This window comes from Octodon degus, unplaced genomic scaffold, assembly GCF_000260255.1.
Source record: "Octodon degus isolate 3935 unplaced genomic scaffold, OctDeg1.0 scaffold00033, whole genome shotgun sequence".
NCBI lineage: Eukaryota > Metazoa > Chordata > Mammalia > Rodentia > Octodontidae > Octodon > Octodon degus.
In genome coordinates, this window is record NW_004524609.1 from 17,364,917 (window position 1) to 17,382,638 (window position 17,722).

At 52.9% G+C, this 17,722-nt stretch overlaps 1 protein-coding gene across 2 annotated transcripts in view; it reads left to right on the forward strand.

Moving 5' to 3' along the window:
* Sept9 (septin 9) overlaps positions 1–17,722 on the forward strand; it is a 170,181-nt gene that overhangs the window by 58,076 nt on the left and 94,383 nt on the right. The window lies entirely within an intron of this gene.

Here is a 17,722-nt window from a genome sequence, read left to right on the forward strand (position 1 = left end):
TGATTTAAAACTGTCTCATTGCTATTTGTTTATCAATAAAATTATGGAAAAAAATCAGTTCAGCCTTTAAAAAAAAAAAACTCATCATTCAATAAAATTACCTATAGTTTAAAAAAAAAAAAAAAGGACTTCAGAGGACCCTGCCAACTCCGAATCTGTTATTTTACACACACTTGAAGTTCAAAGTGCCCTATTGTTTAAAGACCTGACTGTCCCAGATCCTCCCCCCTCTGTTGCCCCCGCCAGGCAGGCGCCTCATCTGAAGGGCAGGGGATGAGATAGGCCTTCATCCTGCCACCCCTCCTTGTGCTCCCCCTGGTTGCCATGGTGGCCAGAACCTTGAGGCACCTGGTTCGTCTGGAAACGAAGCATCAGCCCCCTGACCCGCTCAGCCTGGGCCAGACTTGGAAGCTAAGCACCTGGACAGTCTGCTTTGAGAAGTGTGTACAGACGGTTAAATATGCGTAAGAACACATGCCTGCATGTGGTGTGTGTGTGCGTGCTTGCGTGTGTGCGTGCCTGCGCACAGACACAGGAATTTGGGGTTGCGGTGAGCTGTAAGACAAATTCCTGCGGGCTGAGAGACCCCTGCCCCGACCCTAGAATGGGGCTGCATGGTCGGCTGCTCCCCTTCTATCAAGAGGATGCCGTCGGACAGACGTCAGAGCCCTGCTGCTGAAGCCAGCCTTACGGCGTGGCCAGCCCTGCTGTATGTGTGTGTCTTATTTTTTTACTTATGTAAACCTGCAGTTTCTGTTTTGTACTGGACGCTGTTCTCAGCACTTTATAAAATACAAATGCACTTTCGTTTCATGATGATCCTTGGAAGCGGGCACTGTTATTCTCAATTTAACCATGAGGAAATACAGCCTTGAGCAGTAAAGGAGCCACCCAAGCCTGTCTGACCTTCCCTTATACACCCGTGCACGCACACACACACACACTCACACTCACGCTCACACACACGCTCACACACACACGCTCACATACTCCACACTTGCTGTCCTCCCTCTGCTATGAAGCAGTAGGCACCAGTGAAAGTTCTAGCAACCTCTTCCCTATGGTGTGCCTCAGCCGGGCCGGGAGATAGCTCAGCGGCATAAGCAGCAGGTGCCTGATATGACTCAGCTTCCAGGAACTCGTTTTCCCCCAAATGCTCCTGCCTGGCCTGGAGCCCCTTTTCGAGCTGAAAAGAAGACTGAAAGGCTCTTCGCTCCTTGGAGGTCCCTGGTCAGGTTCTCCTGTCTTCCCCTGGGCCTTGCCACCGCCACTTTGTGGTTGTCAGGGGCCCATAAGCCTTCTTGGGAGTGTCAGCTGCCAGCAGCTGTTGGGAGGAGGCAACATGTGAACAGAGCATGTCCCCCCAGTGCAGGGATCATAGAGAGAAGCAGCTGCAGGGCCTGCTGGCCCTCCTGCCCCTCTCCTGCCCCTCTCCTGCCCCTTGCAGTGGGCACGGACAAATCTTTGCTTGGACATTTCCACTGACAGCAAATGTTTGGTGTCTTCCCTCCCACACTTGTTAGGGAAAGTTGATCCCAGCTCCTGTGAGCTGCCTACCTCCTTGACCCAGGCCCAGTGTCCTACAGACACTGTCTTGCCAAGATGGGTGTGTGTGGCAGGCACAGGGAACCTGGGGTGCAGGGATGTTGCACCTCACACGCAGGATCTGCCAGCTGCCAGCTTGTCTGGCTCCATGTACCTCCAAAAGGCCAGGCTTTTCGGATGGATCAGGCCAGGAAGGATTGGAGTGTTTTCTTTGTGCCACTTAGTTCACTGTTTGATAAAAATGCCTGGCGATGGCTGTGTGCTGCCCTGTGGACCCGTGGGACTGAGAGGTAGTGGCTTCGCCCACCGTCTGTCTCCATCCTGTGGCTCAGAAGCTCCTTTGTGAGTATGTGACCTCAAAAATGACGGCTCTCCATCCCACCTCCGATGGTGTCTCTGCAGGCTGAGAAGCAGCTGGGGATTACCAGCACCCCGCTGCTAGCCAGCCGCGTGGCACCCAGATGGCGGGGGAGTCAGCTGCATGTGTGTGAAGGGCTTGTGCGGACATCCCCTCCCCTCCCCGCCAGCCCCTGGGTCCTGCAAGCTTCTGCCCCAGCACTGGGTGACATGTGCTTGCCTGGCTGTGTCTTGTGGCTGTGTGCGGAGACCCTGAGGGGGATGTGGGTCCGAGTGTGCTGGTGCCTCCTCGACAGAAGGGCCCAAAGGCAGCACTGACCAGAGTGAGAAGAGGGGTTAGAGTAGCTGGTTCTTCCTCCCTCCCAGGTAGGGTCCTGGGTTTCCAGCCCCTGAAGAAAAGCACATGTGAAGTGTCCAGTTATGCAGTGTGCTTTCTTCCTAGCTGACCAGAGCATTCCTAGACTACATGTATGTGCTGGGGGCGGGGACCTTTGTCTCGGGTGACCAAGCTCAGCTCTTACCAGGTCTCATGGGGGCAGCTGTGGGGTGCTTTGGCCTCACCCATCCTTCTGAGCTACAGCTGTCTCGTGGGTGCCTCACAAGTCATGCAGGATACCTTGACACCTCCCTTGCAACTCACCCTGTGTGCCTTCCTCCCAGCTTGAGAGGCCCAGTGGGGTTCTGGGTGTGCCTTCAACAGTGCAAACCCTTTTGGTTCATTGTGATAGGTGGGGTCGAGTCCCAGCAACCCCACTTACTCTCAGGGATCTCGGGCAGCTCTGACCCTCTTTGCACTTCTGCTTCTTGTGGTGGGGGGAAGGAACCAGGAAGCTGCCTTAGAGAACAAGCCAGAGAATGCGAGGGGACAGAAAGAAGGTACTTAGAATGACATAACACACGTGGTGGGCCCAGAAATGGACTGCTCCCATCCTACCTTTCCTCTTACTCCTGTTTCCCCTCCTCTGTCTTTGCCCCCTCCTAATCCCCTTGATCCTCCTATCTCTTTGTTGCCCTCTAGGTAGGGTCCCAGGCCCAGTAAAGAGGACCCTACTTGGGGGCACTGCAGCCTTCCGAGGCACCCCCCAAGAGGGGGCGTGGATTACTCAGGCCATCAGGATGGTATTAGTGGGACTGGGGGAGGCACCATGTAGAGGAAGCACTGAGACAGGTGCTGGTGGTCTAAATAATGGTACTACTACTAATTATTATTATTACTCGAGACAGAGTCTTACTCTGCCTTGAGCTCATTTTGTAGCCCAGCCTGGCCTTGAACTTGCAGCAAACCTCCTGCCTCAGCCTCCTGAGTGCTGGGATTACAGGTGTGCGCCACCACTCCTATGACTCAGGATGCTTTTGAGGTTGCTAGGAGATTGATAAAGGGGGCTGCTAGACCAGACATCCTCAAGTGCAGGCTGGGTGGCCAGGCTGGGCTGCCAGGGAGGGGCTGACACCCTGTCAAGTGCCAAGCCCTGGAGCAGAGGGCAGGATGGAGACCGGGATCTGCTGCTGTGGGGTCTTCCAGGCCAGGGGCTCAGGGGATGAGCAGGAGGGTGGAGCTCTGTCCTTGAGACACGTTGAGAAGCCGCAGCCACGCTGGCGGGCCGGTCGGGTCAATGCCTGTCCAGCTCACTGCTGTGCCTGCAACTATGGTGCCTCCCTGTTACTTTGCTCCCCTCTGTATTCTGTACTTGCAAACATACTGCAGAGTTAAAAGCTTTGTGATACCTACTGCCTGGATCTATCATTAATGCTGAACTACACTCTGTCCCTTCTTCCATCCTTCCACCTGACTTCTCTCTTTTTTCTGCATTTCAGAATCACTTGGAGTCACCCTGATTAGACTTTTCAGTCTTGCTTTCAAACTTTCTCACTGACTGCCTAATCCTTATATTCACCTGGGACTATGTCCACACAGCCAGAGTGCTGTGACAGGGTTTGGACCCTGAGTTCTGGTCCTGGCTCTGTTGGTAATAGCTGTGCAAATCCTGGCAAAACATTTTGCCTTGTAGGCCCTGCCTTCACACATAAAATGAGAGAATGGAACTAAATGTTTTAGATTGAAAGCTGCCGCTCATCAAGCTCCTACCTGTGCCGTACACTTCACACATTATGATGGTGCCTTTCCATCCGGGTTTCTGCCCTCGTACACAGCAAGGTCAGTGGGAAGTCCACCAGGGGAGCGGCAGGCCCCAGGGCCCACTGCCCAGTGAGAGCCTGCAGGGTCTGTCCCCAGAGGTCTGAGGTCTTTGCACTGAGGACATGCAAGGGCCTGCTGTATTCCTGAAATGGGCTCCTTGCTATCCTGCACGTCTCACTGTGTGGTTCCCCCTCACGATCTGAGGTGCCCCTGAGCAGTTCTAGCCTATTTTGCGCACTCTTCATTTGCTGTTCTTTGGCTTTTTCTCTATTAAAGTTAGACCATTGCTTTTCTCTTTCTGTTTTTCTTTTTTCTTTCCGTCTCCCCGCTTCCCCGGTGGTACTGGGAATTGAACCCAGGGCCTTTGAACTGGATACATCTCCAGCCTTTTACATATTTTTATTTGAGAGAGGGTCTTGCTAAGTTGCCCAGATGGGCTTGAACTTGTGATCCGAAGCCTCTGAGAATGCTGGGATTATGGGCATGCGTCACCATGCCCGCCTACTTGATGTTCATTGCTATGCTGTTTTCCGGTAACTCGCAGATTGGCAGGACAACAGGCACAAACTATATTAGTTGCTGCGTAACAAAGCCTACAGGTGCTTGAGCAGGACAGGATGGCCTGGTCAAAAGTTAAACTCTTCACTTCCCCTCCTACTGGCCAGAACTTAATTTTATGGCCATTCCTAGCAGCAAGGGAGACTAAGAATTATATTCTTTAGCTTAGCAGTTGTATATGCAACTAATATTTCCAAATCTATAAAAAATGAGGATCAGATACTGAGGCCTGTACCTGATCTGGTACCACACATAGTCCAATAGCTTCCTTTGTATGTGCAGAACTGAAGCAGTCTGTAGCACTAAGAGTTCATAAAAAGATGGTATTTGTATTGATCCTGAGGAACAAGGAAACTGTCTTCTGGTCAGGAATGGCTAGCATCCCATCCCGAGGCTGGTACAGACATCACTAGTCAACCATGATGACCTCAGAAATGTGTCCCCATCATTGCAGTACGCAATTGATTGCTTTAGCCTGCCACTGCACCCTATTGGCCATAGGCATTGTTCCCACTTATAGCACACTGGATGGTTATCAGTCTGAACACATTCCTCTGGCTCAAAACGGAGAAGATAGTGATGAATAGGTAGGTTCAGAAGACCCACAGGGGGACCAGGGAGCTAGCTCAGTGGAATAAGCACTTCCCTGGCAAGCGCAAGGGCCTGAGTTCAATCCCTGGTTCTGCACAAAAAAAAAAAAAAAAAAAAAGGAGAAGGAGAAGACCCACAGGATTGACAAGGGCTGCTGTTCCTCAGCATCCATGTGACTTCAGCTTGGCTGACCAAAAGGAAAAGAAGATGGGCATTTGGAAAGTAACAGGGTGACAGGTTGTATAGAATGGGGACATATGAGGTGTGATAACAATCCAGTGAATGTTTAAATTGTAAACATTTTACTACAGTAAGATACACATTGTCATTAGTCCATCTAACTTACTTCCCCTTCTCTCAGACATCCCAGCGTTCTTGCCACTTCCTGTAGCAGTTCTGGAAGCCTTCTATTGTGTAACTGAGCTGTGATGTTGTGGCCGCCGTGACATCCTGATTCAAAATAGCAATTCACAGTGTTTACCTTTCACCATCATTTTGACTTTGGAGAAAAGCCAGAAGTCCCCCTGTGTCAGATGTGCTGGATAAGGCGGCTGATGACGCTGTCATGTCCTCACGAGCTTTCTTTTCCATTTGATGGCCCTCAGCAGCAGCCTTAACTGTAGCTCTGGGCACAGCTTGTAAAGATACGAGAGAGGATTTCCAGGACTACTTCATAAAGTGGCAAGAACAATCGGAATAGGGTTTTAGGGGTGGGGTGTATTTTGAGGGACATTAACTGAGTGTGTCTTTTACTGAAATTATTTATTTTTTTAATTTAGACATTCACTATATATTTTGATTACCTTTTGTGTGCTGTGATGTTTTAGTCTCCCAACTGGACAAAGCTGGTTTTTCCCTAGATAAATCTTCTAGATTTTCCATAATCAAGTGGTCATTGCTGGCCTTTACAAGCCCCCAGTGTGGCTCTGTCGGTTTCCTTCTCCCAGGTACCTAGGTATGGGCCTAGAATGTCATCGGTACCCTCCTGGAAGAGTGTCCATACATTAAAGGCTCTGCTCGGCTCTGTGCGCAGGTCTTTGTCTAGCTCAGGGAACAGCTTAGTGGACTGGGAAGGTTCTTTGCCCTTTGGCTATGCCACTTCAGACTTGTGCCCACAGGGCAGAGGTGACAGGCCCACTGCCAGGTCTGTGGCCAAGTGGGTGGGACAAGCTACTGAGATCCAGTCTCTGTGGTCCCTGCCACCAGTGGAGACAAGGCCCTGTCTGGGAATGTCCCCACCCTGTGCCTGAAAGTGAGGAATTTCTTCCTGCTGGGGAACAGCTGTGCAGTGAGTAGGCCCATCTGGCCTGCAGGACGCCTAGGCCAGGAGGGTGTCACTCATGCCACCCACCTCTGCTGGGTGCTCTGTGCATGCGGAGGATGCTGTCATTCATTTTGGCTCCTTGCCATTTCCGTACCCACCTAAGCCCACTCCTGGCTCCTGCTGCCCATGCCCGGCCGAGTCAGAGGTGGCGCTGGGCCAGACAGGACGATGAGAGTGCCGGGCACAGAGTTGTCCTCTTTCCGAGTTGATGACACTGCTGTGTGTCTGCAGAGCTCCCGCTTTGCAAAGGTTTCCTGTTTGGCACGGTTCATCCTGCACTTCCCGAGTTTCCCAGATGCCAGATGGGCTGTCAGTTCTGAGACTGCTGGAAGTGGGGGAGGATTGGGGAAACTGAGGCAGGGCCGGAGGATCGTTGCTCTGTGGAGGGCTCCAGGGAGGTACCTGTGCTGAGACCTGCATGAAAATGAGCCCGGAAGGAAGTGGGGTAAAATCTGCTGGCAGAGGGCAGGCCAGAGGAGGAGCAGTGGCACCTGGCTCCCTGGGGGCTGGGAACAGCTCTGCAGGAGAGGTGGGAAAAGCCAGGGAGGGTAAGTGGATCTATGTGGTGGGAGGGCCTGCTGTGCCTCATGAGTGTGGCAAGCCACTGAGCAGGGAAGTGATGGACAGGGCAGTTCTGCACCATAGAAAGGCCTCCTGACATTGGCCTTGGGAGGCCCAAGACCCTGGGGAGGGGACAGCAGGAGGCCTAACTGCAAACAGTCAGAGCCCTCAGGATCTGTCCCTGCCCAGTGCAGCCCGAGGACTTGGCACTCATGGGCGGGTGACAGGTAGCCTCCCGGAATCCTTGAGCCTGTCTTCCGGCGTCCTCCTGGGCTCGCTTCCGGGTTCTGTTGCCTCTTCTGCACCCTGCTTGCCAGACTCACCTGTGAGACAGTCCGTCCTCAACCTGAGAAGCAACTGTAAGAGTCCTCGCTAGCAGACGTAGTGACGGTGCAATCTCAGCACCCTGGGAAGCTGAGGCAGAAAGATGACAAGTTCAAGCCCAGTCTAGGTAACTTGATGAGACCTTGTCACAAAGGAAAAAATTAAAATACAGCCATGGGAGGTAGTGCAATGTTAAGGGCCTGGATTTAATCTTTGTACTGAAAAAGTAGCCTCTGCGTCCGTGGGTGCAGATGCTGTAGCATCCATGAGGGGCCTGGGCCCTCTGGCTGTCCTTTGTGCATGTCCCTGCCCCCTCCTGTGGCCTGGTCCAAGCTGCCAAGCACTGGGAAAGGGCCCTGGTCCCAGCAGAGTCATCTGGCCAGTGACTCATGCTGGGGGTGTGTGACAGAACACGAGGCTGAGTGTTAATAGCAATCCCCTCTGTCCCTGAGGCCACTTCACACCAGGGACAAATGGTTCATTTGGGTTGATTTGGCTGTCTGTGCCAGATTGTCTGGAGGGCCAGCCAGCAGCCGTTCCCCCTGCCTCCTCCTACGGGGAGCATTCTGTTCCTGAGGTGGCGGCCAGGTCCTGGGCTGCCTCTAAGGTAGTGAGAGCTGGCACCCTCTCTTATGAAGTCACCGAGGGGCACAGGTCACATCTGGGTGACAGCCTCTGTTTGGTTCACCATGGATTGGAAAAGGGGTAGAGAAATCCAGTCCACATGGACACCCATAGGTGCCCTTCTGACGGAACTAGGCAGAGCCCAGCACTTTCTTCTCCTTCCCTTCATTCCTCTCTCCTCCCCTCATTTTCTTCTTTCCTTCGTTCTGGTACTGGGGATTGAATACAGGACCTTCACACTGAGCTATATCCCCAGCCCTTTTATTTTTAATTTTGAGCCAGGGTCTCACTAAGTCAGTAAATTGCCCAAAATGGGTTGTAGTGCTACATCCTCCTGCCTCAGTGTCCCAGATCGCTGGCATTACAGATGTGCACCACCCTGCCTCTTTCTTCTTTAGGCCCCCATAGAGGTGCCGACATACAGCCAGAGATGGTTGGTGAAAGTGAGAAGAGGAGGAGAAGAAGAAGCCAGAGCTTGGCAATCTTCCAGGTCACAGTGTGACCTCTAACTACCTGTGGCTTCTGTTGAGGTCACTGGAGCCTTGCAGAGATGGACAGAGGCACCAGGCATCTCCTCTCTCAGACCATGGATCTGCCCTGTGAGGAAAGTTCCAGAGCACCCAGGGTTCTGGGGTTGCTGGCCAAGGAGGGAGGGGTGCCCTGCTGTGCTCACAACTCCTACCCTCTCACCTCACACCTCACACCTCACACTGCTGGGAAGTCCCCAGCTGTCAGGCCAGGCTGCTGGCACCCAGAGCGCTGTCCTCATGGGACCATGGGATGGAAAGGCTCTTGTTCTCCAGGCTCCAGGCCAACCCTGTGCTGTCCCTGGCAGGTCCCCACGGTCCAGTTCACATCTTTGCCAGGGATGCAGAAATGATAATGTTTCTGCTGTGGATGTTGATGCCCTTGTCTCCTCCAAACTGCGGGCTGATGCCCCAAATTCCAGGTCCCCAGAACGAGCTGCCAGGGATCCACAACCTCGCATCATCTCCCCCTGATCTTCTGGAAAGAATGAAGGGGATGCCTGTTCCATGTTAAGAGTGACCTCCAGGCTGCCCCCTTTCTTTTTCTCTCCTCCCATCTCTCTCCCCTTCCATACCCCCACCCCCAACTCATTGATTAGCTTGTGCTACTAGGCATAGAGCTTGGGGCCTTCAGCATGCTACAAGTGCTCTGCCTCTCATCTGCCTCCTCTTTCTCTGTTTCTTTAAACAAGCTGACCGAAGACAGCGTAAGGGGTCTGGGTAAGAACTGAGCTCCGGCCACTGGAAGTGTGCAAGGGTAGGGCGGGTGGGCACTTAGGAAGCAGGTAATGAAGGTGGGCTCCAGTAGGGTTGCGGGTGGCAGACCAGTCCTACAGACCCTCCAAGAGGAGCAGACGGAGGGAAGGAGGAAGAGAAGGAGGAGGGAGGGAGGGCCTCAGCTCCCTGCCCCACCCCATTGCCTGACCCCTGCTCCCAGCCTCTACCCTTTCACCTTCCACCTGCAGGGTCACTGCAGCAGGGTGGGCAAGGTCATTGTCAGAGTCTGGGGCCACAGCCCACAGATGGCAGGCAGGGAGGAGCGATCCCTGGGGATGATGTTGCCTGGGTCACAGTGGTGGCTTTAAAAATAAGTGCTTTCTTCTCTGCTCAGATCCCTGTTGTTCCTGCTGACGTGGAACTGGGGCAGGCTGGTGACTCAGCCCTCATCCCCACACTGGCAGTGGCAAGCTGCCTCTGCCCTCAGACCCTGCTGAGCAGGGCTCCCGCTTGAGAAAGCTGGTGGGGTGGTCAGGACCCTGAGAGTCCCTGGGGACAGCCCATCCTCTCGGGCAGAGGGGCAAGCATGACCCTGCCCTGTCACAGGCCGCCTTGATGTTGGGTCAGTACCAAACTGGCCACTCCTCTGGGTCCCTTGGGTGGCCTTGTGGAAGTGCAAGACTGGGGGTGTCAGAAGCTGCATCTCGATCCCGCGGGGTTTGCTGGCTGCTGAGCCCCCCCCATCCCTGCACCTCCAGCCCCAGTTGGTTGCTAGGATGCTGGGGGCTTTGGCTCACTCCAAACCTGCACCTTGGAAGCCCAGGGTAGAGAAGGGCCAGGGAAAGAGCATGGGCACGTGGGAGTGTGTCCCTCCTCCTTCTCACGTATGAGTCTTTCCTTTCCAAAGCCAGCCCTGAGGGCAGCTCAGACATTGGAGACCCTCAGTCAAAGCTCACTGAGCCTGCAGATTAACAGGTGGCGCTAGAAGCCAGGAGCCGGGGTTCAGTGGGTAAGGACAGTTCCACCCGATCTTCCACCTCCTGTGTGAGCAGCCCTTGCTCCCAGGTTTTTGATCACCATAACTTGTAAAGTTTCCCAGTGAAACTGAGGACAGGAAGTCTTTGGCGTCCTCTCAGACAGTAGCACCGGGAACGCCAGGCTGATCTGCCCGAGCAGCGCTGTCTCAGAGTGGGGAGCTCAGAGCAGGTGCTGGAGCCATGGAGCTGGGAGCAGTGTTGGGTGGCTCCTTGGCCAGGAGCCCCTTGGATGACTCAAAAGCCTGCAATTAGAAGACGAATGCTTTGTTTGAAAAGTCCCCTGCCTGGGAGATAAGCACCCGGGTGCTGTGGTCAGAGCTTGCCGTAAACGCCATGCACGAGGCAGGCCGGGTGGTAATGGGAAGTTGGGGAGCAGGTCAGTCACGTGCTCCCTTGTAGAGAAACTTTTGAGCTGCCTTGAAGCTGGGGTCATATGGTGTGATGGACCTTGTAGCCTGATTGATGGAGAAACGTCAGCTGTCCCCACATGGGATGCACAAATTTTGAATCTCAGAAGATTCAAAATCTGGCAGCTAGCAGGCATACTTTTAATCTTAGCACTTGAGGAGTTCTGAGGCAGGAGGAGCAGAGGTTAGTGCCCAGCCAAGGCAATTTAGTGGCTCACTGAAGTCTTGCTCAAAATGAAAAATCAGGAAGGACAGGGTGTAGCTCAGTGCAAAGGCCCTGGATCCAATCTTGAATACTGCCAAGAATCTGGCAGCGGACAGGACATTCAGTGGTCAAAAGCTCGGTGGGTGCTCCTGGCCCACAGGCAGACAGCTCCCTGCCTGGGATCCTGAGCCTTGCGGCAAGGTGGCCAGAAGGTATGCAAAGAGTCTGTGAGTTCCCAATGTCCCCTGTGCCCCTTTGGATTGATTCCCTACCCAGAGTTCCCATGACCCTGCTATCTCTCAAACTGCACTCTCCTATTAGGACTGAATGGTACACAGGGCAACCCCTGCTGTGTGCCTAGGGCTGAGGCAGCGAGTGTATGGAGGGGTCACCTGGATGGTCCTTCTGATACTTAAGAGATGACAGACTGGGTGCCAGCAGGGGGAAGACCCAGGGAAAGCCTCCCAGGCTGGGCGCAGAGGTGCTTGGTCAGGAGGAGGGAGGCTGGTGGGCAAGGGGCTGGGCAGAGGCTGGCACTGGTGAGGCCCAGTGAAGTGCCATCATTGGATCTAACCTTGGAGGCCTGGCTGGAAGGGCTGGTGTGGGAAAGTTGGAGGTGGGGCAAGGATCAGGCAGGACGGGAGAGGAGTGCATTGGGAAGGTGCTGGTGAGCCGGTTGTTAAACATAGACAGTGTGCAAATTAAATTATATATAATGCATATAATGGGAAATTATTTTAAGTTGTACACATATAATTATATAAATGTAGTAAAATAAATTAGGTATAAGTTACTATTTAAAATTAAATTATGTGGAATTACCATATGAGCCAGTGGTGACACCTCTGGGTATATACTCAAAAAATGAAAAGCAAGGACTGAAGCAAACGTGTGTACATCCAAGCTCACCACAGCATAACACCCAGCGGGCTGGAGCAAGGCTGATGTCCGCAGAGTAATGGGTAGAGAGACAAGGTGTGGTATGTCCTCATTGCAGAGTATTACCCAGTCTTTGTAGGTGTTTATGGGTGTGTGTATGGGTGTGAGATACTAGGGACTGAACCAGGGTCTTCATAGTGAGCTACACCTCCAGCCCATTTTTTAGTATTTGTCTTGAGACAAAGACTTATTAACTTGCTCAGTTGCAAAGGCTGGACTTGAACTTGCGATCCTCTGGCGTCAGCCTCCCAGCGGGTGTGTGGCCCATTACAGGTGTGTGCCACCAAGCCTAGCTACCTAGCCCATAGGGAGAAGGAAATGATGACGCTTCTCCCTACAACACTGATGGGCCTTGACATTGTGCTCAGGGAAATAAGTCAATCATAACAGAACAACTGTTAGGTAAAGTTTTGAGAGTTGTCATATTCAGAGACTGAAAGTAGAATGGGGATTGCCAGGAGCTGGGGAGAAGGGAGATCAGGGAGATCAGGGAGTTACTGGGCAATGGGCATGGAATTCCGCTGGAGGAAGATGACGGCAACTCTGGAGAGGGGATAGTTCCCCATAAGTGTGTCTGTACTTAAGGTCACTGAGCGGGGCATTGATTAATACATGCTTAAAACAGTACATTTCCAGGGCTGGCCAGATAGCTCAGCAGATTAAAGCATCTGCTTAGGCAGATGCAGGGACTGGGGCTTGATCCCCATGCCATGCTGGCCCTGCCCCTGGGGCACGCTGAGACGGCAATTGAGATTGGGCATGGTAGTGTGCGTCTATAATTGCAGCGCTTGGGAGGCTGCAAACAGGAAGACCACTATGAGTCCGATCTATGTAGTCTGATCCTGTAGACCCTCTACTAAATACATTTTTTTAAAAAAAACCTCAGTGCAGGGGCCTGGCCTTAGCTCAGTTGTTTAAGTGGCTGCTTCCACAAAGCTGTCAGCCTCAGGTTGCTGTAGTTCGATCCCCACAACACACCAGCCAGCCAAACCACCCCTGAGGGCATTTAGAGCAAAAAAAAAAAAAAAAAAACTTATTCCACTTTTTGATTTGAAACTGTCTCATTGCTATATGTTTATCAATAAAACTTTGAAAAGAAAAAAAAATAAAATAAAAAAAAAACCTCAGTGCATTTCCTTTGTATATATTTTATCACAACAAAATGCATTGCTTAATTAGAAAAAATAAATTATAAAAAATAAAAACAAAGTTTAAAAAGATATACAAAACTCCTGGTTTTCTGGTGATACCTAACAGGGCACTGTGTGTGTGTGCGCCAGGGTTCACACTCTGGGCCTCAGGCCAGCCCGCCAAGCGCTCCTGCGCACAGTGTTACACCTACTGTGTGTGTCTGAGCCTGTGCCTATGTGTGGAAACTCTCTATTGGTGGCTACTGCATGTGTCACGGAGATCACGCTGGTATCTAGAACTTGGGGAGTTTCCCCTGAGGGACCAGGCCACAGCTGCGTGCCAGGAGCTGTCCTTTAGGCCCCAGTGTTTAAACCCTGGAGAGCCAACTACTGAAGGAGGAACTACAGACCCATGGGAGGTAGCAGCTGGGACGTTGAAGGTGAGCGAAAGAGCGTGAAGGAGCGACTTGCGCATATTCCACGTGGGCGCCAGGTGGACAAGGGCGTCCATGCTCAGATGGGCTGAGGAGCCCAGGGGCTGTGGCCAGCCAAGCTGCGGATGGATCCCAGCCTCTGCCCTCAGAGATGCCCAGATGGTCCTATCTGGAAGAAGCCTTGGTCTATGGGGAGACAGACCCTGTTCCTGATGAGTGTCCTGTCCAAAGGTACAGTGGGCTCGGAGCCACTGGCCTCCCTGTTTCCAGGTATTGCTTGGTTGCTTCCCGGCCAGCTCAGCTTCTCCACAGAGGGCTGTACCTGTGCGTCCGCCCCAGGGTCATGGATACCGAGGCACAGGCCACACAGCTGTTTCCACCCAGCTTTTCCTCCACCCTCTTTTCCATGCTGGACCTGGGGCTCTCTCCTCGGGCCTGGTTGCCCACCTTTCCAGAAAGGCCTAGATAGGGCTTCCTGCTGCACCTCTTTCCTACTCTGCCTGAGCTTTTCTACTAAACTTGCAGTCTAAGGCCTCCTCTCTCAATCAATCAGGTCATACATCTGTCTAGTAGAGCTAGGCACTGACGACAGGTGACTTCTTAGAGATGGGAAGTCCTTGACCGAACGGAGTAACTCAACACATATGGTGACTATTTCAATTAAAAACATTTATTACAGTACAAGATGCAGTGCCATTAGCCCCCCCCCCAACACACTTATCCCATCGGCTTTGCCACTTTTGGAGGGTGTTCTGCAAGCCCTCTTTCATGAAAGTCTTCACAAGGCATCATCCTACATCTGGGGATTCCTGCTGCTGGTGCCATCCAACAGAAAGGCAGGCCCATAAAAGCATGACGGCGTGCTCTCTACCTTAGTCGCACATGTGGCACTGTGTGACTTTAGGCTCTTCCCCCAGATCAAAATGACCATGAAAGTTAAATGTTTTCAATTGGCTTAGACATCAAGAGAGACACAACAATGCAATTAAAGATTCAGGAAAGGCCAGGTGTGTCATGCACACTTGCCATCCAGCACTTTGGGGGCTGAGGCGGGAGGACTGATGTGAGCCTGGCTACATAGTCAATTCAAGGCCAGCCTGAATTATGTAGCGAGATCCTGTCTCCAAAAACAAAACAAGACCAGACCAATCCAAAGGTATATTAATAAGTCAAGACTCACAAAAGAAGACTTCTAGAACTGTTTCTGAAAGTATAAAGAATGGTGGGCTAAGTGTCTCTGAAGCAGAGGGTGTATTCTGAGAGGCAGTAATGGCGACTCTTCTTGCTGGACCACACACTGAACTCTGTGATCAGCCTTTACAGGGTCTGTGTTAGTGTCCCATGGCTGCTGTAAAAACTGCTTCACACTGGCCAGGTGCACTGGCAGTTCTGAGGGCCGGAAGTCTGAAACCATGGCCTCAGCGGGGCCAGCGGCTCCCCCTGGAAGATGGGAGGGGATGGACCATTCTAGTCTGGCAAGCTTCTGATGTCTCCAGGGGATGCTTGGCTGTGTCTCCATCATGCCGGCTCTGCTTCCTATTTCATGTGACCTTTTTCTCTTTGTCTCTGCACCTTCTTTTCGAAGGACGCTTGTCACTGGGTTTAGGGCCCACTTAATCCAGGATGACTTCTTCTTGAAATCCTTGCTTTCATTGTACCTGTGGAGACTCATTCCCAGTCGGAGCGCATTCTGAGGGTCCTGTGGGCTTATCATTTGGGGAGCACTGTCCAGCTCATTACAGGTCTTGCACTGCACTCGTGGGCAGCAACCCCTTGGCGTCCAGCCGTCCTGCCTGCTCTGGAGACTTTGTTCAGGTGCACTGCTACAAGGCTTTTCTCTGGTCAGTTTTAAACTCATTTTCCTTACCTGGCAACTGCTCATTTTATCTGCTTAGTGACTGTCCAGCCTGAGTCTGTGGGAGACGGGGTTAGCTGTTTGGCCTTATGAAAATCCCAGCGCCCCAGATGGGGCACAGTGAGAGTAGTGATCAAAGGATGCATGCGTGTGTGTGTGTGTGTGTGTGTGTGTGTGTGTGTGTGGTGACTAAGGGGGGTAAGATGGTTAAATTCAAAGAGGAGGCCAGGTGGCAGCTGGGTCATCCTTAAATTTGCAGAGTTACAATGGGAAGAGAAACACGCTACTGTTTCCCATCTCCTCTGAGCACAGACGAAGAGGAGGAAATGAGTGATGTACAGTTAGAACAGCAGGCTAGGTACAGGGGTGGACCTCCTGCTGGGACTGTAGCCATGCCCAGGCTGACTGTCCCGAGGGAGCTGGGGGTGTATGGGCAGTTTCTATGGTGTTGTGGGCCAAGGGGTTATGGCAAAGGGAGACCCCAGAGGCATAGGGATGGGGGACGTGGGCTCTGGAGCCAAGTCGTTTTCTGGCACTGGGAGAAAATGGGCCTGACTGGAGGGAGCCCCTGGGCAGCGCTCCTTTTCCCCACTTCTGAGTTCTTCCTCCAGATAGTGCGAACTATTTTTTCCATCCAGCAAAGGCTGAGAGATCTGCTCTCTGCACTTAGAATCTTTCTTGGGGTGGGGATGAGGGTTAAGCCATGTCTCTGGCTTTTCTGACCTTGGTTCACCATCCTGGCCCCACAGCCATATTGTCTTTGGATTTCCAATCAGCAGCATTTTGGTCAGTTCTGCACCCTAACTGGGCTCCCCCAGGAAACAAGCACAAGTGTGCTCAGCTCCGCTTGCACAGGAACACATACTGCACACTAAGCCAACCCTGTACTAATCTGGTAGAACTTCACGCCAGCTCTGGGGGAGAACAATCAGATGGGTGTGTCTATACTCACCAGGTGCTTTTTATAAAAACACTGGAGAATAATGCTGTGTCCTGGTTGGAGGCTTTCCCAGAGACTGGCATCTTCCCAGGGTACTGTGCTGTTGGGTTGAGTTTCTTAGAGACTGGATCCCCCAACCCTCAAATGGGGCAGACGCAGAGGGATGATCCAGAAGGGGCCAGACTACCAGGCAGACCCATGAACTGATTTGGAAGCCATTGGGATTCTATTAACGGTAGTGCTGGCCCGTTTCTGAAACCCAGGCTCCCAGGCAGATGAGGGTGTGTGCACTTCTGAAATGGCTGTGGTTTTTCAGTTCCCGTGTCCACAAATTCACTTGGTTGAAAATAGTTCAAAATATCCAAAGCATGAAGGAGGGAGTGACCACTTTTCTTAAAAAGGAAGGATTCCATTCCAGCCATTTACAGAGCACCCCCAAAGCCAGGCTTCTCCTAGGAGATCTGGGCTCCACCTCTGGTCTTAGCATCCCCTGCACCTCTGAGATGGTTCATAGGGTTCAGCTGGGGAGGGGAGTGGCCAGGGACCAGCCCAGCCTCAGGGTGGACTCACACACTCACAGGTCACCCTTGGGGTGACCACACTACAGAGCTGCCAACACCCCTCGCCCCTGCCTGCCCTTCCTGGGGACCAGTGCCTGTTGCTGCTCTGACTCACTCTTATATCCTCGGTGGGCAGTGAGGTTTAAGCATATCTGTCCAGTGGTGAAGTGCAAGACCTGCTGGCGGGACAAAGACTAGGCCCGGCTGGAGGGAGCCCCTCGGCAGCGCTCCTTTTCCCCACCTCTGAGTTCTTCCTCCAGATAGTACAAACTCTTTTTTCCACCCAGGAAAGGCTGAGGTCTACTCTCTGGGCTCAGAATCTTTCTTGGGGTGGGATGAAGGTTCAACTACGTCCCTGGCTCTTCTGATCTTGGTTCACCATCTCATTCTCCAGTTGCCACCCCTGGGGTGCGCAAGATAGGTACCCCCAAGGCAAAGAATAGTGAACTGGGAGGTGCCCTGTGCCCGGGGTTCATAGTCCTCAGGCGAAGACTGCACCCACCCATAACCCTTGCAGGCTCTAAGCGCAAGAGACAGGCTCTACAAAACTTTGGCTGCGTAAATAAAAAAATAAAACATCCCGCTGAAGGAACCCAATGCCCTGTGAAGGAGGGAATCTGGTCCCCCATAGGCGCCCGCCTTCAAGCTGCGGCCCGTTCTCCACATCCGCCCACATCTGGCCTCAGCGGGCGTCCAGGGGGAGGGGCCAACTCTCTGCAGTCGCAGTCCCCGGGGCGCAGGGAGAAGAGGGGGCTCTTGGGTCGTGTGTCGGGACTCCGCGGGCCCTCGGCAGCCGCTTGGGCCCCAGCCCCCCCAAGCCCGCTTGATAGGCGGGCAGAGCAGCCAGTGCGAGTGGAGTGGGGAGGCCGGGCGTCGGTGCGGGAACCTGATCCGCCCGGGAGGCGGGGGCCCAGGCGGCGGCGGGCCGGGCGGGCGGGGGCGGTGCGCGC